This window comes from Triticum dicoccoides, chromosome 1A, assembly GCF_002162155.2.
Source record: "Triticum dicoccoides isolate Atlit2015 ecotype Zavitan chromosome 1A, WEW_v2.0, whole genome shotgun sequence".
Classification (NCBI taxonomy): domain Eukaryota; kingdom Viridiplantae; phylum Streptophyta; class Magnoliopsida; order Poales; family Poaceae; genus Triticum; species Triticum dicoccoides.
The window spans coordinates 415,992,447-415,999,447 of record NC_041380.1 but is presented as its reverse complement, the minus strand read 5'-3'; positions in this window follow the sequence as shown (position 1 = coordinate 415,999,447).

Below are 7,001 nucleotides of genomic sequence, written 5' to 3'. Positions count from 1 at the left end.
CCATATGCACATGAGGCAAAAGCAAACAATTCACTTCAATCAATCAAACAAAGGCATACAATCGATCTATCGCAAAAGTGCTTGGACTACTATATTTACATGGTGGACTACTACTACTGATGAGGTGGTCTACTAGAAATATTCTACGGTCGTTGACTCCATGATATCTGCTCCAGCTTCATCAACATAGTCATCATCGCTACTATCTGCTTCCAAGTCGGTGCCGTCGATGATGATGTAGTCTTCCGGGCTAATCTCCTAAGGTTCTTCGTCTTCATCTACTGGCGTAGGGTCTCCCATAAATATTCCAATCTTCTTGATCAGGTTGTCATTCTTCTCCACCAATACTTCAATTTCCTCTTCATAATCTTCACGTGTAGCCTTGAGTTCTTCCTCCAGTTCCTTGATTCTAGTCTTAGCCTTCTTCAGATCAATCATGTCGGCGCACATCTGGTTCTCCTGTCGTCGAATGTGCTGGTTTAACTCCTGGATAAAAGCTGCGATTGATCTATCCTTTCTGGTGCTAATCATCTCCCAGTGCTCATCTCGGCGCCCACAAATCTGGTAGATGGTATCCTTGAGATCCTTGTGGTAGACTTCTCCAATGCGTCCCATGGCGATGTGAGCTGCCATGCTCTTTCCTAGACTCCAAGTTGGTGCATCAAAAGAAAACTCTATGGGCTCAGTGACTGGCATGAACGTCCTTCCTGGAACTTGAACTTGAATCATCCAGCGCTCTTCTTCAAGTAAAGTGGCGTTGTAGGTTCCGGTGAAGCTTGGTACTCCTATGTTCAGGCATCTAGTGACTTCCTTCAAGTGGCGTCCAAAGGGTGTATCTTCATCCGGTTGTGTGAACTGGTTCCTTATATCTGCCATCCTAAAGAGTAGAAAAGATGAGAAGTCAGAAGAGGAGAGAGTGAAAAGTGATCTAGGTCTTCTAGCTTAGTGGTCGTGTCCTACAGTCAACCTGGCTCTGATACCATCTCTGTAGCGACCAGACCTCAAATAGTCTGATCTCTGTGCTCTGGTGTCATCCCTGGATCAGTAATGCTGACACCACACAGTACTTGGAGGATTTATAGCAGAGTAGCAATCACACACTTATTACATTGAGTGTCTCAAAAGAGAACTTATTACAATAAGTATGGCTTAAGGCCATCTAATAACGATAACGGCGGAAGGCTTGGAAGATAAGTGAGTCCATCAACTCCAACGGCATCACTGAGTATAGGACCACGACCTAAAATCCCTTAATCGTCATCTGAAAATTCTGCAACATTAACGTTGCAGCCCGAAACGGGTCAGCACATGGAATATGCTGGCAATGTAACACATAGTAATGGAATGAAACGGCTATACTATATGCATATTTGGCTGGTGGAAAGCTCTATGGTTACCGTTTTATGTAAAGCCAATTTTTCCCTACTTCAAAGGAATAAAATTTAATTACTATCAGGTAGTTGTTAAACATTGAGAATGGTTGAGAGCATTCTCAATCCCAATTAAGCATCATCATTAAACATAACCCAACAAGATTAATTTAGAGTAACATGTTGAGATTCACATGATAATCCAAGTACTAGATACTCAAGATGTCCATAACCGGGGACACGGCTAACCATGATTAGTTTATTACACTCTGTAGAGGTTTGCGCACTTTTCCCCACAAGACTCGATCGCCTCCGTTTGGTTTCTCGCACTACAGGGTGTTTGAGAAGACGGATGACCGAGACATAGTCTTTCAGAAGTGCTAGCACCTTACGATCGGGTAGACCGTACCACCTACATCCCCTACATCTGCTAGTCTACCACTGTAAGAGTTCGCACAACTTAATCAACTATGCTAGAGCCCATAATAGCTTGTGGCTGCACACGGAAGTTTCTAGTATGAATAGTCTCATGATCCCTTTGAGCCTAGGTGGCGGTCCAAAAGAAAACAGGCAAGTCCTGGAATACCCAGGTGCCTCAATCCACCCAGATGTGTGTTTAAGTTGCCACCTTAGATAAACCATTAATTAACAATCTCACATCTGTCATGGATTTCACTCACCCTATCCACGTCTACTAGCATAGCATGGCATAATAAGCAAATGTAGAAGTAACTCCCAAAGGTTTGATAATAAACAGGTAATAGGTACTACCTCATCTACTTCCCATCCCATAGTTTAATTAGATCCTAATCATGCAATGTGTGAGGATTGATCTAATGCAATAAAACTAGGTAGTAGAAAAGGTATGATCAAAGTGTTACTTGCCTTGCTGATGATCCGCGAAACCTAACGATTCAAAGTAACAGGCGGCGCACTCTAGGTATTCTATCGCAGACAAACAAACAAGCATACAATAAGTACTCATCTAATGCACAGGTAAAACTCAAATGAGATATCTAACTAGAAGGTTCAACTTAAGAACTCCGGTTGGCAAAAAGAATCAAATCGAACGAAGCAACGCAAATCAAACGGCGAAAGAAAACAACTTCATTCTATTAATCTGGATCTAGGGCAAATTTTACAGTAACAAAAACTTGTTTAAGTTGGTTAAACGGATATAGGGTTTCGAGACGAATCCCTAGGCGCTTGAATCGCCTGATTCCGATAAACGAGCGAAAAGTTAAACTAAAACGAAAATCGGATCAGGAATCGTGATCAGAAAAATCGCGGATTTAATCCGAGAAAAAGAAAAATGACGAACTCCGATTTTTTTTGGCACGGAAAACAAGGCGCGACGAACCTCGGGCGGCGGGATCGTCGGCGGCGGCGGCGGCTCCAGCGGCGTGCGCGGATCAAGGCGAGGCTGATGGGCTGGGGCGGCTCGGGGCGGCGCTATTTAAAGGCTGCCCCCAGGCGGTGTCCCGCTCGGGTACGGCCCGAAGTTGGTTCGTTTTTTTAATTATTCCGCTCGGAAGAGAAATAAAAAGAAATACTAAACGGACTCCAAAAATTCTGAAATAAATTTTCACGGGCTTCTAAAATCAAGCCGCACAAGGTGAACATTTATTTGGGCCCTAAATGCAATTTTGAAAAACACACTTTTTTCCTAAATTCAAATAAAATACCGAAAAACTTCGAAATAAAATCTTATTTGATTTTATTATTAAATCCTCAATATTTCTTTATTTTGGGAAAGTCATTTTATTCCCTCTCTCATATTTTTGTAGTAGAAATAATTGATGATAAAATAAATAAAATCAAGTGATCCTATTCTCAAAATTTGAGAGAGCTCAAATATGAAAATAACGAAATGCCCAACTCTCTCCGTGGGTCATTGAGTTGCGTAGGATTTCTAGGATCAACCAAAATGCAAAATAAAATATGATATGCATGATGCTCTAATGTATAACATTCCAAATTGAAAATTTGGGATGTTACATACTTGACCATGACAAACCTACGAACTATGAGGAAGCGATGATGAGCCCAGATTCCGCGAAATGGCTTGAGGCCATGAAATCTGAGATGGGATCCATGTATGAGAACAAAGTGTGGACTTTGGTTGACTTTTCCCGATGATTGGTAAACCATAGAGAATAAATGGATCTTCAAGAAGAAGACTGACGCTGACGGTAATATTACTGTCTACAAAGCTTGACTTGTTATGAAAGGTTTTCGACAAGTTCAAGGAGTTGACTACGACGAGACCTTCTCACCTGTAGCGATGCTTAAGTCTGTCCAAATCATGTTAGCAATTGCCGCATTTTATGATTATGAAATTTGGCAAATGGATGTCAAACCTGCATTCCTTAAAGGATATCTCAAAGAAGAGTTGTATATGATGCAACCAGAAGGTTTTGTCGATCCTAAAGGTGCTAACAAAGTGTGCAAGCTCCAGCGAACCATTTATGGACTGGTGCAAGCCTCTCGGAGTTGGAATATACGCTTTGATAGTGTGATCAAAGCATACGATTTTATACAGACTTTTGGAGAAGCCTCTATTTACAAGAAAGTGACTGGGAGCTCCGTAGCATTTCTGATATTATATGTGGATGACATATTGTTGATCGAAAATGATACTGAATTTCTGAATAGCATAAAAGGATACTTGAATAAGAATTTTTCAATGAAATACCTCGGTGAAGCTGCTTATATATTGGGCATCAAGATCTATAGAGATAGATCAAGACGCTTAATTGGACTTTCACAAAGCACATACCTTGATAAAGTTTTGAATAAGTTCAAAATGGATCAATCAAAGAAAGGGTTCTTGCCTGTTTTACAAGGTGTGAAGTTGAGTCAGACTCATTGCCCGACCGCTGCAGAAGATAGAGAAAATGAAAGTCATTCCCTATGCCTCAGCCATAGGTTCTATCATGTATGCAATGCTGTGTACCAGACCTAATGTGTGTCTTGCTATTAGTTTAGCAGGGAGGTACCAAAGTAAGCCTAGAGTGGATCACTGGACAGCGGTCAAGAACATCCTGAAATACCTGGAAAGGACTAAGGATATGTTTCTCGTTTATGGAGGTGACAAAGAGCTCGCCATAAACGGTTACGTCGATGCAAGCTTTGACACTGATCCGAATGACTCTAAGTCACAAACCGGATATGCATTTTTATTGAATGGTGGAGCTATCAGTTGGTGCAGTTCTAAGCAAAGTGTCATGGCGGGATCTACGTGTGAAGCGGAATACATAGCTGCTTCAGAAGCAGCAAATGAAGGAGTCTGGATGAAGGAGTTCATATCAGATCTAGGTGTAATACCTAGTGCATCGGCCCTAATGAAAATCTTTTATGACAATACTGGTGCAATTGCCTTGGCAAAAGAATCCAGATTTCACAAGAGAACCAAGCACATCAAGAGACGCTTCAATTCTATCCGTGATCAAGTCAAGGAGGGAGACACAGAGATTTGCAAGATACATATGGATCTGAATGTTGTAGACCCTTGCTAGTTTTGATAATAGTGGTAATAGCAATAGTAATTGTAACAATGATAGCAATAATTTTGTAGCAAGTGTAATAGTAACAACAACAGTAGTAACTTAGCAAAAGGAATATGTAGGAAATTCATAGGCATTGGATCAGTGAATTCGTTGGATGATATTCATCATATAACAGCCATAACCTAGGGCGATACGACACTAGCTCCAGTTCATAAATATAATGTAGGCATGTATTCCGTAAATAGTCATACATGCTTAGGTAAAGAACTTGCATGGCATCTTTTGTCCTACCCTCCCATGGCAGCGGGGTTCATAAGGAAACTAAGGGATATTAAGGCCTCCTTTTAATAGAGAACCGGAACAAACCATTAGCACATAATGAATACATGAACTCCTCAAACTACAGCCATCATCGGAAAGTATCCCAAATACTGTCACTCTGGGGTTTACGGATCATAACACGTAATTGGTGACTATAACTTGTAAGATCAGAACTAGAACATAGATATAATGGTGATAACATAAACGGTTCAGATCTGAAATCATGGCACCCGGGCCCAAAGTGACAAGCATTAAGCATGGCAAAGTCATAGCAACATCAATCTCAGAACATAATGGATACTAGGGATCAAGCCCTAACAAAACTAACTCGATTACATGATGAATCTCATCCAACTCCCTCACCGACCAGCGAGCCTACGAAGGAATTACTCACTCCTGGTAGGGAGCATCATGGAATTGGATATGGAGAAGGGCTGGTGATGATGAAGATCAAAGATCCTCCTCTCTGGAGCTCCAGATGGACTCCAGATCTGGCCTCCCGATGAAGAACAGGAGGCGGTGACGGCTCCGTCTCGTGAAACGTGATAATTCTTCCTCGCCGATTTTTTTCTTCAAAAATAGGATTTTATAGCGTCGGCGATAGGGTTAGCCGGGCCACCAGGTGGGCACAACCCACCTAGGCGCGCCAGGAGGGTGAGCGCGCCCTGGTGGGCTGTGCTCCCCCAGGGACCCCCTCTTTGGTGGTTCTTGGCTCTAGTATTTTTCTTTTATTCTGAAATAAATCTCCAAAGAGTTTCGTTCCATTCCGAGAACTTTTATTTCTGCACAAAAACAACACCATGATAGTTCTGCTGAAAACAGCATCAGTCCGGATTAGTTTCATTCAAATCATGCAAATTAGAGTCCAAAACAAGAGCAAAAGCGTTAGGAAAAGTAGATACGTCGGAGACGTATCAAACCCCTATGCATAGATTACCCCTATGTCATGATCCGCAAGTTGAATACGAAAGCATATATCAAGTAAATCAATAGAACACCCTATTTTCATCACGGGTATCCACAACCAAGACATGCATCAAGTGTTCTCAAGTCCAGAAAGTATTCAATCTGATAATAGTGAAACCTCAAAGGTAAAACCTCAATTCATCACAACAATATAGAGAGGGAGAAACACAATACGATCCAACTATATTAACAAAGCTCAGGGTACATCAAGATCGTGCCAAATCAAGAACACGAGAGAGAGAGAGAGAGAGAGATCAAACACATAGCTACCGGTAGATACCCTCAGCCCCGAGGGTGAACTACTCCCTCCTCATCAGAGACCACCAGGATGATGAAGATGACCTCCGGTGATGATTTCCCCCTCTAGCAGGGTGCCGAAACAGGGCTCCGATAGAGATCGCTTTAATACAAAGGCTTGCGGCGGCGGAACAACTCACTTAGGTCAATTTTCTGGTTTTTTAAAATTTATAGGAATTTTTGGTTTCGGTTTCATGTCAGGGGGGCACGAGGGAGTGACAAGCCTGCTCCACGCGCCCTGGGGGGGAGGGCGCGCCCCCCAGGCTTGTCGCTTCCTCGTGAGGCTTCTGGTCCTTCCTTGAAGCTTCGAGGGTCTCTTACTCTCTTTTGGTCCATAAAAAGTCATCGTAATTTCCAGTCCATTCCGAAAACTTTTATTTCTGCATGAAAAACAACACCACAGTGGTTCTGCTAAAAACATGGCATGCATACTTCATAAATTATAATACGTTGAAGGAGTATCAGTGCGCTGCTTGCAACCTAGAAGTTTTGTGATTTTGTTTAGGTTCATTTTTTCAACCGGAACACCAGAAACATA